This window comes from Bos javanicus, chromosome 21 (assembly GCF_032452875.1).
Source record: "Bos javanicus breed banteng chromosome 21, ARS-OSU_banteng_1.0, whole genome shotgun sequence".
In the NCBI taxonomy this organism is placed as follows: domain Eukaryota; kingdom Metazoa; phylum Chordata; class Mammalia; order Artiodactyla; family Bovidae; genus Bos; species Bos javanicus.
Genome location: NC_083888.1, coordinates 44,379,088 through 44,395,842, shown reverse-complemented (window position 1 = coordinate 44,395,842; position 16,755 = coordinate 44,379,088). Strand labels below are relative to the sequence as shown.

Below are 16,755 nucleotides of genomic sequence, written 5' to 3'. Positions count from 1 at the left end.
AGTTTAAAATGCATTAACTCTCCGGCACGCAGCTTTTTTCCACAGTCCAACTCTCACATCCGAGCATGACTACTATAAAACAAACCTTAACTACACAGACCTTTGCTGGCAAAATAATCTGTTTCTGAACATAATACCGATATCACTCACAAATTTCTAAGGAATAAACGTCTTAAAAAAAAGTTGGTAAAGACTAATTTTTATATTACCCATTATTCCAAAAAAATTGTAATGTCACAAACTGTAAGATAAACCTGAAAACGCTTAAGCTTATTATTTATAACACTTATGTATCAGAGGAAAGCACGAACGTAGTCCCCAACTACCACAAGTTATACAGTCGAGTTTCTCACATTTGGGGAAATCGCAGGGGTCAGCACATCCGGAGTGCAATGGATAAATCTTGCCCTAGGGAAAACCACCTTCGTGACAATGGTATCTCCTCTGTCAGATAAGTATGAGTTGATGCCCACCCACCGCCCAACACCCTCGAGCTCGCCCCACTCCGCACGCACGGTCACTTCCCTCGCACCATCTCCGCACACTCAGCTCCTGCTCGTCCCCGGCCCGGCCTCGCCCAACCGGGGAACAACCTCAGGAACCTCCGCGTGTGCACACGCAGGACACCGAGACCCGGGAGGAGCGGGACCAGCAGCCTCCGCGCGCCGCGTATCTACATAACCACGCCCCCTGCCGGGATGCCCGGATGTCATGGTCTTCCAGGCGGGGGCGTGGGACCTACTAACCCACCCGAGACTCGCAGGTGTCTCGTGAGGGGAGTGCGTGGGCGAGTGGCGTCCAGGCGTGGGGGGGGGGTACCTGGGAAGACGTCAGCTCACGGTGCTCCGCAGTTGAGGGGGTGGGTCGGGGCTGGGGTCTGGTCTCACTTTCCTTTCAGCAAAATATCAGCCCATTTTTGCCCTCCCCTCTCTGAACTCATCTTCTAGTCTTGGAAATTTCAGGAATAGAACTATTTGCCGGTTGACGTTAAGCCATAAAGCCGCCTTAATAGGAAAGCGTGGTAATGTTTCTTCACGGTGTCTTTTTAAGTAAAAGTGACGAAAGTGCTTCGGGATATATAGCCTATCCTAGTGATGCTGGAAGGAAAGCCCGGGGTCCTATTGCAGAGAGAAAACCAGGTGAGAGCGCGAGCGGTCGCCTCCACCGCCTCAGGCGGGGGCTCCCGGAGCGCGGTGCTCGGGGTCAGGAGCCCTTGCCCTTGGGCCTTGCCCCCGCATCCCACCCCCCACCACCCCCGCCTGTTGCCCCAACGGGCAGACACTGAGCGGCCCCCCAGTTGTCCTTTGGAAGTTGTCCTTCCGATCTGACTCGGTCAAAGAGAAACACAGCAGACCGTAGAGAAAGTGTTGAAAGCAAACTTTATTCAGTGAATACTGACAGCAGGGGAAAGAGCTGACCGAGCTCCATTCCGAAATGGGCGAGGGGATCGGAACGTTTTAAAGGGAGGATGAGAGGGAGGGGGCTCAGAAGAGGCAGCAGTGGAAAACCAGAGCTGGTCAGTAGAGAGGCCGGCCAGACGTGTTTGTCAGCGGGCAGTTACTGAAGTTAGGATGGTCCTCGCACAGAAAGTGGGAGACAGAGGCCCTATCCTTCTTGCTTACACTTCAAAGGAATGGCTCCCAGTCTTTGACAGACGCTCTGGGTTGTAAGAGAACCATCTTCACAATTGCAAGCCCTTTTAAATGAATGCTCTAACAAAGGGCAGTCAAGCGACCTTTCTGGCGCTTCAGTGGTTAAGACTCTGAGCGCTCAATGTGGGGGGCGGGGCACGGGTTACCCTGGCCAGGGAACTAAAATGCAGCATAGCGCAGACAAAAGAGAAAGAAAGAAAAAGGGATGACAGGGGCCTGTGTAAGGTGTCAGACTTTCTCAGGAATTTTTTTTCATAACTTTTTAAATTGAAATATAGTTGTTTCGGAGAAGGCAATGGCACCCCACTCCAGTACTCTTGCCTGGAAAATCCCATGGACGGAGGAGCCTGGTAGGCTGCAGTCGATGGGGTCGCTAAGAGTCGGACACGACTGAGCGACTTCACTTTCACTTTTCGCTTTCATGCATCGGAGAAGGAAATGGCAACCCACTCCGGTGTTCTTGCCTGGAGAATCCCAGGGACGGGGGAGCCTGGTGGGCTGCCGTCTATGGGGTCGCACGGAGTCGGACACGACTGAAGCGACTTAGCAGCAGCAGCAGCATAGTTGTTTACAACGTTGTGTTAGTTTCAGGTGTAAGGCAAAATGTTTTATATATCATATTTTAGTTAGAGAAAGGGGTGTGGAGGTGGGAGAAAACTGACAATAGACACCGTAGGCAAATTAATTAGTACCTTAGTTGTTAAGAGCTACAAAAAAAGTAAATAAAAAAAAATCGAGGAAGGAAAGGAGATGGGGAACTGCTATAAGGAGGCAGGTTGCTGTGTTGATTTCGGTAGTCAGGGGAGGCTCCCTGGAGAAGGTGACAATGTGAGCAGACTGGAGGGAGGAGGGGGCTGGGCATAGGGCTTCTGGGAAGAGCATCCCTAGCAAAAGGTCAGCTAGACCAGTGTGTGGAGAAGAGCATGAAGGTCCTGAATACAGAACAAAATTTATGAATGGTACCGAAACTGAGAGAGGTGACTGCGTGGAGACAAGAACTGAGGGTCGTGTAGACCTGTGTAAGGGTTCAAGTCTGAGTGAACCAGAAGTTTCCAGAAGAGAAGCAGCTTCATCTAAACCCTCCACATCCCACCCCCACCCCTCTTCCACACTCCCCTAGCAAAGGAGAGAAAATCACTCTGGCTGTAAAGGTGACAGAGCGAAAGCAGGGAGATCCATAGGAGACCTGCAGAATGCAGGCAAGATGATACTGGCTTTGAAGGGCGGCACAACGTGCCACAGCAAATAATACCATTTTGACCCAAAGAGTAGTTTGAACTGACGGCACTTAAAGAGCACCAGGTGGCTGCCTAGGCGGTTGGCAGCCGGCTCCGCGGTGCCCCTCTCCTCGGCCCGGCCTCCCGCACCCCACGCACCCATCCATTTCCCAACGCCTCTCCCCTAGCCCTCTTCCTCACTTTCAGGCCGCGGTCCCCACTTGTAGAAAGAGGGACGGGGGAGAGAAAACGAGGCATCTTGAAACTCGCTGCCCCGATGCCGGGCGACACAAAGGCCGGGCCGCAGCCACCCCGCAGGACTGTCTGGTCCTCTCACCCGCACCCGGACTCTGGCAGCGCGCGCACCGATTTCTTCAAAAGGGCTTCCGACCAGAGTCCCAGTGTGGTTGTGCATCGTTTCCGGAAAAAGTAAGGTCCCCGGCCACTTGGTGGCGCGCACCCTTCGATAGCTCAGCTGGTAGAGCGGAGGACTGTAGATCCGACACGTGTGGTCATCCTTAGGTCGCTGGTTCGATTCCGGCTCGAAGGAGGTGCTGGTTGCTTTTGCTCCCCAGTGAAAGGCACCCCGCCCCCGGCGCCTCTGCCCCGCCCGACGCCCTGCGGCAGCGCAGCGACCTTCCTTCTTGGCCAGAGGCGGGAAAGCCTTTCAGGGACACCCGCACAGGCCCGCGTTGGCCGTGGCCTGGGGACTCGCCTGCGCAGTCTCCTGCCCTTAGGCCGCACGCAGGCCCACAGCGCGGTCTGCCGCCGGCCGCGCCCTCTCCGCTTTTATTCGCTTTCCCACCCCCGCCCCCGCCCCCGCTCAATGCGCCCAGGCCCACCAAACAGCAGCTGCGCTCCAAAAGCCCTGGAGCGCGGCCAACAAGCACCCAGGCCATCACAGAGTCAGGGACAGCAGGGCACCCTTTCTGAAAACCCCTCAATGCCGGCTCAGCCTCCAGCTCTTCCCCTCAAAGGAAGGTCACATTCTCTGTTTCTCCCAGTCACAGTCTTTGAACCTCCCACCCCCCCCCCCCCCTCTCTGTTCCTTTCATATAGTCTCTGCAGGTGCGGGCTTGGGGCGACAGAAAACTTTCCCAGCCATCTCTCGGGGCAGAGCTGCCACCCCAAGATCTTCCGAACCACTGCCTACCCTAGTCCTAGGCACCCGCAGGAGCAAAAGTCAGCAGGGCTCTCAGTGGGCCTGACAGTCTTGATGAGAAATTCCGCGGCTAATTCAGGTGTCCTGTCCGTCTGAGGACCGGAAGTGCCCCCCGGGGAAGCCTCAGCTTTCATAGGCCGTTGCACCTATCCCTGTAGCCGCTGGAAGGTTCAAGTTCCTGCGGAAAGAACAAGGATTGCTCCCACTCTGTAGAAGGGTGGGAAAAGCGCCCCCACCATTCTGCTACATTTGATGGAGGAGAGATCAGTTCAGTTCAGTCGCTCAGTCGTGTCCGACTCTTTGCGACCCCATGAACCGCAGCACGCCAGGCCTCCCTGTCCATCACCAACTCCCGGAGTCCACCCAAACTCATGTCCATCAAGTCGATGATGCCATCCAACCATCTCATCTCTGTCGTCCCCTTCTCCTCCTGCCCTCAGTCTTTCCCAGCATCAGGGTCTTTTCCAATGAGTCAGCTCTTCGCATCAGGTGGCCAAAGTAGAGATGACAGCAGAAGTATAGACAAGAGCTCAGAGAGCCCTGAGTCGGGAGCAACGGGAGCTGATGGCAGGGAGAAGGGTGGAGGGTGGGATGGGGGGCATGTGGGGAGATGTTAGCATGAGGGGCACATAAATTCACCTAGTTGCACATACCACTAGCCTGTGGGTTCTGACCAGGTGGCTAACTTTAGTGCTGGGTCCTTAAGGCTAAATTGGGAGAAAGAAGAGGATGAAGTGGAGAGAGCACCCAGAAGGAACTGGGCTGGACTGTTACCAAGAAGGAGCAGCTTTATTTTGGGGACAGATTGGTTTGGGTGTGGGTACAGAGAACAGCAGGGAGTGGTACTTTCTCCCTTCCTATGGGAGAGAAACTCGAGACTGCTTACAGTTGGAGCCCATCTCAGAGGACTCTCGGCAGAACACCGAAGGCAGCGAGGCTCTCTGAAACCTCAGGGGCCCGGGGCTGCTGTCCCTGACCCTTGAGGCCACAAGCCATATTTTGGTTCTGGTTCTGATTGAAGGCGCGAGGAGAAGGGGAAGACAGAGGATGAGACGGTTGGATGGCATCACTGGCTCAATGGACATGAGTTTGAGTAGTCTGCGGGAGTTGGTGATAGACAAGGGAAGCCTGGCGTGCTGCAGTCCATGGGGTCGCAAAGAGTCAGACATGACAGTGCCTGAACTGAACTGAACTGCCTCTCAAACTGGAGACTGTGTTTCTGCTTTGTCTTCCTCTCCTGGCAAACTCCTGTGGTCACCCAGCACTTCTCATCTCAGCGCTTCTCATTGTCCCACTGCTAACTAACATGCTCTGACCTGGAGTCTTTGGAGTCTCCCTGGGCCTAGAGGGTTGTGCCACTGCAGTCTGACCAGTGCCCTTCCAGAAGGGTCCATTGCTCTGCGAATGCAGAGACCCCAGCCTCGAATGATACCATCTGTAAAGACCAGCAGATGGGGCCAAAAGAAAGAACCTTAGGCTTTTGTTGGATCTATTCCTGAAGGGATGTGGAGGTGTAGAATCCATGGGGACCTGGGTTTGGGGAAGTGGGAAGGGGTGTGGGTTTTGGTTACCAGCATGGCCAACTATTCTGGTCCGGGTGTCACAGAAACTGGCAGGGGTGCTCTGAGGCACTGTCCCCCAACCTCAAAGGGGCAGAGGTGCCCGCTGCCTGGTCAGGGAGTGGCAACACACTGGGCTGAGGGAAGGCCACTTCACTGTGGCTTGCTGTGCCTCTGGAGGACTTTTGCTGGGTGGGCTAGCAATCTTGGGTGGTGGACACACACCAGTGGGATCTGAAATGTTTGTAGAGTCCAACCTGGACACCCGTGCCCTCTGCCCCCCGCTCTGGACTCCAGCCCCCTCTCCAGGAAGTCCACAGAACCTTGACCTCTTCCAGGAAGGAGCCCCTTATGCCCAGGAATTGGGGTAGGTGGGCGAAGGAGAGCAGCCAAGGCTGGATATCTACAGGCCTGGTTAAGCCTGGGTGTGCTGATTGCTTTTGATAGCCTTCTCCATCACTCCACAGGAAGCCTCGCTGCAACCCGAAGTCATGGTGGGCAGGAGGGTGAAGGGGTACATCAGCTTCCACGGAAGGTGAGGCTCTTAGTAGTGGAACATGCAAACCTGGAAAAGTGAAGAAATGTACAGTGACTGATTTGGGGGCATATCAAGCACACAGGAGCCAGTTTGAAAGGAGTCCCACTGCCAAATCAAGGTAATGATAATAATGGAACATAATCCATTGAGTAAAATAGGTACAGGACTTAATACCAGTGACACACCAGTATTCATCAACAAGAGGAACCAGATTTTAGTCTCTAAATGTCATTCTCCAGCAAAAGGAACCAGGGCCAATAAAAGGAAGCACTTAGCCACTTTTGGGGGTATTTATCTTGCTTTGGGGGTTCTCTTGTACATGTAAAAAAATCTGCTGTTTTTGTTTTCGGGCTGCACAGCTTTCAAGATCTTAGTTCTTTGACTGGGGATTGATGTCTTGCCCCATCAGTGAAATCCTGGAGTCCTAAACACTGCACTGCCAGGAAATTCCCTCCACATTCTTTTTTACATTTTTTATATATTAAACTAGTTGATTTACAATCTTGTGTTAATTTCAGGTATACAGTTGAGATTCCTTACCATTATAAGTTATTATAAGATATTGAATATAGTTCAATGTGCCATGTAGTAAAATCTTATTTTTTTATAGTGTTCTATAACTGTTAATCCCATTCTACTAGTTTATCCCTGTCTTTTGCCTCCCCCTCTTCTCCCTACTCCCCCTTGATGCCTGTTTTCTGTTTGTGATTGTTTCTGTTTTATAAGTAAGTTGACTTCCTTTTTTTTAGATTCCACATATAAGTGATATAAAAAAAACTCTTGAGAGAGTCCCTTAGACTGTGAGGAGATCAAACGAATCCATCCTAAAGGAAATCAGTCCTGGGTGTTCATTGGAAGGACTGATGCTGAAGCTGAAACTCCAATACTTTGGCCACCTGATGCGAAGAGCTGACTCATTGGAAAAGACCCTGATGCTGGGAAAGATTGAAGGCAGGAGGAAAAGCAGTGACAGAGGATGATGAGCTAGTTGGATGGCATCACCGACTCAATGCACATGAGTTTGAGCAACCCTGGGAGACTGTGAAGGACAGGTAAGCCTGGCATGCTGCAGTCCATGTGGTCGCAGAGTCAGGCACGACTGAAACAGTAAGTGATTTTACAGATATTATATTTGTCTTCATCTGATCTGCTTAGTATAACCTCTAACACCTATTCAGTTCAGTTCGGTTCAGTCGCTCAGTCGTGTCTGACTCTTTGGGACCCCATGGACTGCAGCACGCCAGATCTCCCTGTCCAACTCCCGGAGTTTACTCAAACTCCGTGTCCATTGAGTCGGTGATGCCACCCAACCATCTCATCCTCTGTCGTCCCCTTCTCCTCCCGCCTTCAGTCTTTCCCAGCATCAGGGTCTTCTCCAATGAGTCAGTTGTTCACATCAGGTGGCCAAAATATTGCAGTTTCAGCTTCAGCATCAGTCCTTCCAATGAATATTCAGGACTGATCTTCTTTAGGATGGACTGGTTGGATCTCCTTGCAGTCCAAGGGACTCTCAAGAGTCTCCCCCAACGCCACAGTTAAATTCTTCAGTGCTCAGCTTTCTTTATAGTCCAACTCTCACATCCATACATGACTATTGGAAAAACCATGGCTTTGACTAGAGGGACCTTTGTTGGCAAAGTAATGTCTCTGCTTTTTAATATGCTGTCTGGTTGGTCATAACTTTTCTTCCAAGGAGCAAGCGTCTTTCAATTTCATCGCTGCAGTCACCATCTGCAGTGACTTTGGAGCCCCCCAAAATACAGCCTGTCACTGTTTCCATTGTTTCCGCATCTGTTTGCCATGAAGTGATGGGACCAGATGCCAGGATCTTAGTTTTCTGAATGTTTAGTTCCAAGCGAACCTTTTCTCTCCTCTTTCACTATCATCAAGAGGCTCTTTAGTTCTTCTTCGCTTTCTGCCATAAGGGTGGTGTCATCTGCATATCTGAGGTTATTGATACCTCTCTCTTCCTTTCCCGATTTGGAACCAGTCTGTTGTTCCATGTCCAGGTCTAACTGTTGCTTCCTGACCTGCGTATGGCTGACCTCAAGAGGCAGGTCAGGTGGTCTGGTATTCCCATCTCTAAGAATTTTCCAGAGTTCGTTGTGATCCACACAGTCAAAGGCTTTGGCATAGTCAATGAAGCAGAAGTTCTTCCTGGAACTCTTGCTTTTTCCGATGATCCCACGGATGTCGGCAATCTGATCTCTGGTTCCTCTGCCTTTTCTAAATCCACCTTGAAGAGCTGGAAGTTCAGGGTTCACGTACTGCTGAAGCCTGATTTGGAGAATTTTGAGCATTATTTTACTAGCGTGTGAGATGAGTGCACTTCTGCGGTAGTGTGAGCATTCTTTGGCATTGCCTTTCTTTGGGGTTGGAATGCAGACTGACCTCTTCCAGTCCTGTGGCCAGACTGCTGAGTTTTCCACATTCAGCACGTTCACAGCATCTTTTAGGATTATGAAATAGCTCACCTGGAATCCCATCAACTCCACTAGTGAAGGTCCTAAGGCTCACCCACTTGACTTCGCATTCCCGGATCTCTGGCTCTAGTTGAGTGGTCACTGCTGCTGCTGCTGCTGCTGCTGCTGCTGCTGCTGCTGCTGCTAAGTCGCTTCAGGCGTGTCCGACTGTGTGCGACCCCATAGACGGCAGCCCACCAGGCCTCCCTCCTCCCTTGGATTCTCCAGGCAAGAACACTGACTGGAGTGGGTTGCCATTGCCTTCTCTGAGTTGAGTGATCACACCACTTCACTACTTTCTGTGTAACACCTATTATTCAAAGTGTTGGTAAACTTAACAGAGATCCTTTCCCCAAATGGGGAAAGTGACAAGCGTTCATAAGAAGAGTTACTACTGGAAGTACAACTGAGAAGATTCCATGGTTTGAACGATTAAGCACATCACACTCAACTTTCTGTGCATCACCAGTACAAGTAACGAAACACACTGCGTAATGCCGAAGTGATAGAAGCTTTATTAGAAGTACGCAGCAACCGCCGAAAGAGCAGACTACGTAGCCACTATAAGCTCGTCTATTCTTCATAAACCACGTTGATCAGGGGAAAGCGCGAACGCAGTCCCCCACTACCACAAATTATGCAGTCGAGTTTCCCACATTTGGGGAAATCGCAGGGGTCAGCACATCCGGAGTGCAATGGATAAGCCTCGCCCTGGGAAAACCACCTTCGTGATCATGGTATCTCCCCTGCCAGGTAAGTATGAGTTGATGCCCACCCACCGCCCAGCACCCTCGAGCTCGCCCCACTCTGCACGCACGGTCACTTCCCTCGCACCACCTCCGCACACTCAGCTCCTGCTCGTCCCTCGGCCCGGCCTCGCCCACCCGGGGAACAACCTCAGGAACCTCCGCGTGTGCACACGCAGGACACCGAGGCCCGGGAGGAGCGGGACCAGCAGCCTCCGCGCGCCGCTCATCTACATACGCCACGCCCCCATACCGGTTGTGTGACCAACCAATCCCCAACCTAGACAAGTTGCCTTGAGGTTTCTGGGCCCGCAGCGAGAAGACGCGACCTGGAGGGGGAGCCCGGGAAAACAGGAGTTCTGGGCGGCCGGAACCCCGCATTTGAGAGTGAGGGTGTGAGTCGCGGCTCCGTTCTAGTCTCACCTTCCGATTTTGTTTTCACAGCCAGACCGAACTCATCCCCACTGGGCATGGTTATTATGAGGATCTTTCCCTCCCCCGACCCCCGTTAAATATTTAAGTAATAAGATTTCCGCAGTCAATTTAAAAGCGATCGCTTTATTCGTAGTGTCTTCCTGAGTTAGCATCTCCATCAACTACTTCAACACATACCTGCTTCAAGATACACACTAAACCAAGTGAAAGTTAGAGGGAAAAAAAGTCAAGAATCTAACCTTGAAGAAAGTAAACCAGGGCAAGGTACAAACTTCTTCCACTTTGCAAAGAATACAGTGCTTGAGTCAAGTATATAGTACTGGCAAATACAAAGTTTTAAATTTTATTTTGGCCGTTGCCCTGCGATTTGCAGGATCTAAGTTTCCCCACCAGCGACTGAGCCTCTGCTCCCTGCAGTGCAAGCACCATCCAAACCCTACCCGTCTTTCAAAATCCATCTGCAAGCAATGGGTGGCTCAGTAACTAGATAGAAAGATCCTTTAGGATTCCTTTCAGCCACGAGATGCTGCACCTATGGTTACTCCAACTGTATGATTGCTGTGATACCTTTTCAGATTCTCCCTCTGCTTGTGCTCTTTCTATGCTTTGAAATCTTGTAGGATAATGTACCACTCATATGCTATATATTTCTGTGGTTTTGTTTGTTTCTAGACTGTGCCTCTTGGCTTGTGGGATCTTAGTTTTCCAACCAGGGACTGAACCCAGACCCACTGCCCTAAAAGGGAGGAGTCCTACTGGACTGCCAGGGAACTCCCTTCCCTGGTTTTCAACTATTGTTCCACCCAGCTTTCTTGGGAGGTACAATACTCTCCTGTGAGTAACAATGACATGAAAGAGACACCTGTTAGGAAACCCATTTTTCTTTTCCTGAGAATTGTGGCCCTGGTCAGGGCCACAATTCCATCCATATTCATTCTGATCCACAAAGTTAAGTCATTACTTATTTACTCCCATAAATTTAAAACTAAGAATTGGAAATGCTAACGAGTTGGTTTTGATTCTAGGACTAGGACTTTGATTTTAGGACAGAACAAGTAAACTCAGGGGCTGAGCCTGTCGATTTTTGGTGGTTACATGTGCTAATGACAAGCAAGCAAAGGGAAGCAGGAGTATGTAGCAAACTGAAACAGAGAGGCTTTCCCTGACCCCCTTGTCAAACACTGTAAGCCCTCACCCCAATCCCTGCTCTCCGTCGTGTCTTCTCTATCCCTTAACCCACTTTTCCCCCTTCTACTTCATGTTACTTGTTTGCTTACTTCTGTATCCCTCTTCCATTTCTCTATTGTTGCACAAAAATATCACCCCCCACCCAAAAAAAAAACCACCCCCAAAGTTAAGAGCTTTGAAACAAAACCACTCATCTATTTTCATCCAAATCTGCAGTTTGGGAAGGGATTTCTCTCTTCCCCAATGTCTGGGGTCACAGTTTGGGGCTGAAACCTGAGTGTGTCCCTTTTCCATGTATGGCTCTTGGCTTGTGGGATCTTACTTCTCCAACCAGGAACAGATTGGAGACAAAACTTTGGTCTTCTGTTGAAGAAGATGATCGGTAGGCTGTGACCACTGGTCTTTGAGCTAGACTCAGGCAACCATTCCCCTGTCCTTGGAATGTACCCTCTGCCTACTACTCCCACAGTGGGAGCTATCCCAAGGAAAAAACCTTGAGGAAGTAAGGCGTTGTTGAGATCCTCTGAACAGTATACCTGACAACCCAGTTAAGGCCTTTTTATAACTTTTAAGATTTGGCAGGTAGGGGTAGAGAGCTACTCCTCTTTCAGCCACCCAAGACAATCTTAGTAAGTTCCTATGCTTCTTGGACCTGCCATCTACCAACTTACGGTGGCCTACCTCTATCTTAGAGAAAGCAATGGCACCCCACTCCAGTATTTTTGCCTGGAAAATCCCATGGATGGAGGAGCCTGGTGGGTTGCAGTCCATGGGGTCTCTAAGAGTTGGACACGACTGAGCGACTGCACTTTCACTTTTCACTTTCCTGCATTGGAGAAGGAAATGGCAACCCACTCCAGTGTTCTTGCCTGGAGAATCCCAGGGCCGGGGAAGCCTGGTGGGCTGCCGTCTATGGGGTCGCACAGAGTCGGACACGACTAAAGTCACGCAGCAGCAGCACCTCTATCTTTACTCTCTCCTTAGGGAGGGAGAAGAGTCAGGTTCTAAAGCAGCAGCTTCCTCGCAACATGGCAGCCCCAGTGTTGTCAGCCTTCTTATTCACAGCTCAAGTCGGCCACACAAGGTTCTCAGAGACACAGAGGAAGATGTAAGGCTTCTGCTGACCTAGCCTCACAATCCCCTGAAAATCACTTGGGCCTCATTCTATCGGTCAGCCTAGTTACTGGGATTCCAGGGGAAGGGTAGACTCTAAGTGGGCAGAGTAGCTGGGATATAAAATGTTTCATTTACTCTCTAAAAATTGTTTGGAATTCCCTGACGGTCCAGTTGCTAGGACTCTGTGCTTGCGCTGCAGGGAGCAGAGGCTCAGTCGCTGGTGGGGAAACTTAGATCCTGCAAATCGCAGGGCAACGGCCAAAATAAAATTTAAAACTTTGTATTTGCCAGTACTATATACTTGACTCAAGCACTGTATTCTTTGCAAAGTGGAAGAAGTTTGTACCTTGCCCTGGTTTACTTTCTTCAAGGTTAGATTCTTGACTTTTTTTCCCTCTAACTTTCACTTGGTTTAGTGTGTATCTTGAAGCAGGTATGTGTTGAAGTAGTTGATGGAGATGCTAACTCAGGAAGACACTACGAATAAAGCGATCGCTTTTAAATTGACTGCGGAAATCTTATTACTTAAATATTTAACGGGGGTCGGGGGAGGGAAAGATCCTCATAATAACCATGCCCAGTGGGGATGAGTTCGGTCTGGCTGTGAAAACAAAATCGGAAGGTGAGACTAGAACGGAGCCGCGACTCACACCCTCACTCTCAAATGCGGGGTTCCGGCCGCCCAGAACTCCTGTTTTCCCGGGCTCCCCCTCCAGGTCGCGTCTTCTCGCTGCGGGCCCAGAAACCTCAAGGCAACTTGTCTAGGTTGGGGATTGGTTGGTCACACAACCGGTATGGGGGCGTGGCGTATGTAGATGAGCGGCGCGCGGAGGCTGCTGGTCCCGCTCCTCCCGGGCCTCGGTGTCCTGCGTGTGCACACGCGGAGGTTCCTGAGGTTGTTCCCCGGGTGGGCGAGGCCGGGCCGAGGGACGAGCAGGAGCTGAGTGTGCGGAGGTGGTGCGAGGGAAGTGACCGTGCGTGCAGAGTGGGGCGAGCTCGAGGGTGCTGGGCGGTGGGTGGGCATCAACTCATACTTACCTGGCAGGGGAGATACCATGATCACGAAGGTGGTTTTCCCAGGGCGAGGCTTATCCATTGCACTCCGGATGTGCTGACCCCTGCGATTTCCCCAAATGTGGGAAACTCGACTGCATAATTTGTGGTAGTGGGGGACTGCGTTCGCGCTTTCCCCTGATCAACGTGGTTTATGAAGAATAGACGAGCTTATAGTGGCTACGTAGTCTGCTCTTTCGGCGGTTGCTGCGTACTTCTAATAAAGCTTCTATCACTTCGGCATTACGCAGTGTGTTTCGTTACTTGTACTGGTGATGCACAGAAAGTTGAGTGTGATGTGCTTAATCGTTCAAACCATGGAATCTTCTCAGTTGTACTTCCAGTAGTAACTCTTCTTATGAACGCTTGTCACTTTCCCCATTTGGGGAAAGGATCTCTGTTAAGTTTACCAACACTTTGAATAATAGGTGTTACACAGAAAGTAGTGAAGTGGTGTGATCACTCAACTCAGAGAAGGCAATGGCAACCCACTCCAGTCAGTGTTCTTGCCTGGAGAATCCAAGGGAGGAGGGAGGCCTGGTGGGCTGCCGTCTATGGGGTCGCACACAGTCGGACACGCCTGAAGCGACTTAGCAGCAGCAGCAGCAGCAGCAGCAGCAGCAGCAGCAGCAGCAGTGACCACTCAACTAGAGCCAGAGATCCGGGAATGCGAAGTCAAGTGGGTGAGCCTTAGGACCTTCACTAGTGGAGTTGATGGGATTCCAGGTGAGCTATTTCATAATCCTAAAAGATGCTGTGAACGTGCTGAATGTGGAAAACTCAGCAGTCTGGCCACAGGACTGGAAGAGGTCAGTCTGCATTCCAACCCCAAAGAAAGGCAATGCCAAAGAATGCTCACACTACCGCAGAAGTGCACTCATCTCACACGCTAGTAAAATAATGCTCAAAATTCTCCAAATCAGGCTTCAGCAGTACGTGAACCCTGAACTTCCAGCTCTTCAAGGTGGATTTAGAAAAGGCAGAGGAACCAGAGATCAGATTGCCGACATCCGTGGGATCATCGGAAAAAGCAAGAGTTCCAGGAAGAACTTCTGCTTCATTGACTATGCCAAAGCCTTTGACTGTGTGGATCACAACGAACTCTGGAAAATTCTTAGAGATGGGAATACCAGACCACCTGACCTGCCTCTTGAGGTCAGCCATACGCAGGTCAGGAAGCAACAGTTAGACCTGGACATGGAACAACAGACTGGTTCCAAATCGGGAAAGGAAGAGAGAGGTATCAATAACCTCAGATATGCAGATGACACCACCCTTATGGCAGAAAGCGAAGAAGAACTAAAGAGCCTCTTGATGATAGTGAAAGAGGAGAGAAAAGGTTCGCTTGGAACTAAACATTCAGAAAACTAAGATCCTGGCATCTGGTCCCATCACTTCATGGCAAACAGATGCGGAAACAATGGAAACAGTGACAGGCTGTATTTTGGGGGGCTCCAAAGTCACTGCAGATGGTGACTGCAGCGATGAAATTGAAAGACGCTTGCTCCTTGGAAGAAAAGTTATGACCAACCAGACAGCATATTAAAAAGCAGAGACATTACTTTGCCAACAAAGGTCCCTCTAGTCAAAGCCATGGTTTTTCCAATAGTCATGTATGGATGTGAGAGTTGGACTATAAAGAAAGCTGAGCACTGAAGAATTTAACTGTGGCGTTGGGGGAGACTCTTGAGAGTCCCTTGGACTGCAAGGAGATCCAACCAGTCCATCCTAAAGAAGATCAGTCCTGAATATTCATTGGAAGGACTGATGCTGAAGCTGAAACTGCAATATTTTGGCCACCTGATGTGAACAACTGACTCATTGGAGAAGACCCTGATGCTGGGAAAGACTGAAGGCGGGAGGAGAAGGGGACGACAGAGGATGAGATGGTTGGGTGGCATCACCGACTCAATGGACACGGAGTTTGAGTAAACTCCGGGAGTTGGACAGGGAGATCTGGCGTGCTGCAGTCCATGGGGTCCCAAAGAGTCAGACACGACTGAGCGACTGAACCGAACTGAACTGAATAGGTGTTAGAGGTTATACTAAGCAGATCAGATGAAGACAAATATAATATCTGTAAAATCACTTACTGTTTCAGTCGTGCCTGACTCTGCGACCACATGGACTGCAGCATGCCAGGCTTACCTGTCCTTCACAGTCTCCCAGGGTTGCTCAAACTCATGTGCATTGAGTCGGTGATGCCATCCAACTAGCTCATCATCCTCTGTCACTGCTTTTCCTCCTGCCTTCAATCTTTCCCAGCATCAGGGTCTTTTCCAATGAGTCAGCTCTTCGCATCAGGTGGCCAAAGTATTGGAGTTTCAGCTTCAGCATCAGTCCTTCCAATGAACACCCAGGACTGATTTCCTTTAGGATGGACTGGCTGGACCTCCTTGCAGTCCAAGGGACTCTCAAGAGTCTTCTCCAACACCACAGTTCAAAAGCATCAATTCTTTGGCGCTCAGCTTTCTTTAGGGTTCAACTCTCATATCCATACATGACTACTGGAAAAACCACAGCTTTGACTAGACAGCCCTTTGTTGGCAAAGAAGGGACAAAGGAGTCCAATCGATTCCAAGACTTTCAGTCTATGGCAACTCTAAGGATGTCAGGAAGTGGTAAGAGCAGAAATTGAGTCAAAAGTAGCTATTGGCTGAGGCATAGGAATGGGGTGAAAAATGCTGTGCCGGTTTGGGGCTACATTGATTGAATTGCAACAGGCGGAGGTATCTAGCCAAGCAAGAGGAAATTCGACAAAGTATCAGAGGAAAGGGCAAGGATTAAATAAGACAGAGTAGTCATCTGAATTGGATCATTAAGAGGGGTCAGTTGTCCCTAAGGGGGCAGACGCTTGAATATAGGCTGGTAAAGAAACAGAAGAAACGGTCTTACAGTCAAGACGCTGTCATCTGTCTCATCTGACATATCCAGTGGATGTGTAAGGTAAGGGCTGAGAAAAGATTGGGACTAAGAAGTCATGGAGAAGGCAATGGCACACCACTCCAGTACTCTTGCCTGGAAAATCCCAAGGAGCCTGGTGGGCTGCAGTCCATGGGGTCGCTAGAGTCGGACACGACTGAGCGACTTCACTTTCACTTTTCACTTTCCTGCATTGGAGAAGGAAATGGCAACCCACTCCGGTGTTCTTGCCTGGAGAATCCCAGGGACGGGGGAGCCTGGTGGGCTGCCGTCTGTGGGGTCGCACAGAGTCGGACACGACTGAAGTGACTTAGCAGCAAGAAGAGGTCAAGAAAGGCAAATTAGGAAGTAATGACAGGTTGGTGCTTTTGAAATGTGGTGTTGGAGAAGACTCTTGAAAGTCCCTTGGACTGCAAGGAGATCCAACCAGTCCATCCTAAAGGAGATCAGTCCTGAGTGTTCATTGGAAGGACTGATGCTGAAGCTGAAACTCCAATATTTTGGCCACCTCATGCGAAGAGTTGACTCACTGGAAAAGACTCTGATGCTGGGAGGGATTGGGGGCAGGAGGAGAAGGGGATGACAGAGGATGAGATGGCTGGATGGCATCACCGACTCGATGGACACGGGTTTGGGTAAACTCCGGGAGTTGGTGAAGGACAGGGAGGCCTGGCGTGCTGCGGTTCATGGGGTCTCAAAGAGTCG

General features: G+C 50.5%; 4 non-coding genes across 4 annotated transcripts; 2 read left to right on the top strand and 2 right to left on the bottom strand.

The window, feature by feature from the left end:
• Positions 1-294: 294 nt before the first annotated feature.
• On the bottom strand, positions 295-459 carry LOC133234830 (U1 spliceosomal RNA). The gene has a single exon (XR_009732327.1). It is a non-coding gene; the product is annotated as a U1 spliceosomal RNA (small nuclear RNA).
• A 2,870-nt stretch (positions 460-3,329) lies between these two features.
• Positions 3,330-3,419, top strand: TRNAY-GUA (transfer RNA tyrosine (anticodon GUA)). Its single transcript is given in 2 exon segments — positions 3,330-3,366; positions 3,384-3,419. It is a non-coding gene; the product is annotated as a tRNA-Tyr (tRNA).
• A 5,768-nt stretch (positions 3,420-9,187) lies between these two features.
• Positions 9,188-9,351, bottom strand: LOC133234784 (U1 spliceosomal RNA). The gene has a single exon (XR_009732288.1). It is a non-coding gene; the product is annotated as a U1 spliceosomal RNA (small nuclear RNA).
• A 3,754-nt stretch (positions 9,352-13,105) lies between these two features.
• Positions 13,106-13,269, top strand: LOC133234773 (U1 spliceosomal RNA). The gene has a single exon (XR_009732280.1). It is a non-coding gene; the product is annotated as a U1 spliceosomal RNA (small nuclear RNA).
• Positions 13,270-16,755: the final 3,486 nt, after the last annotated feature.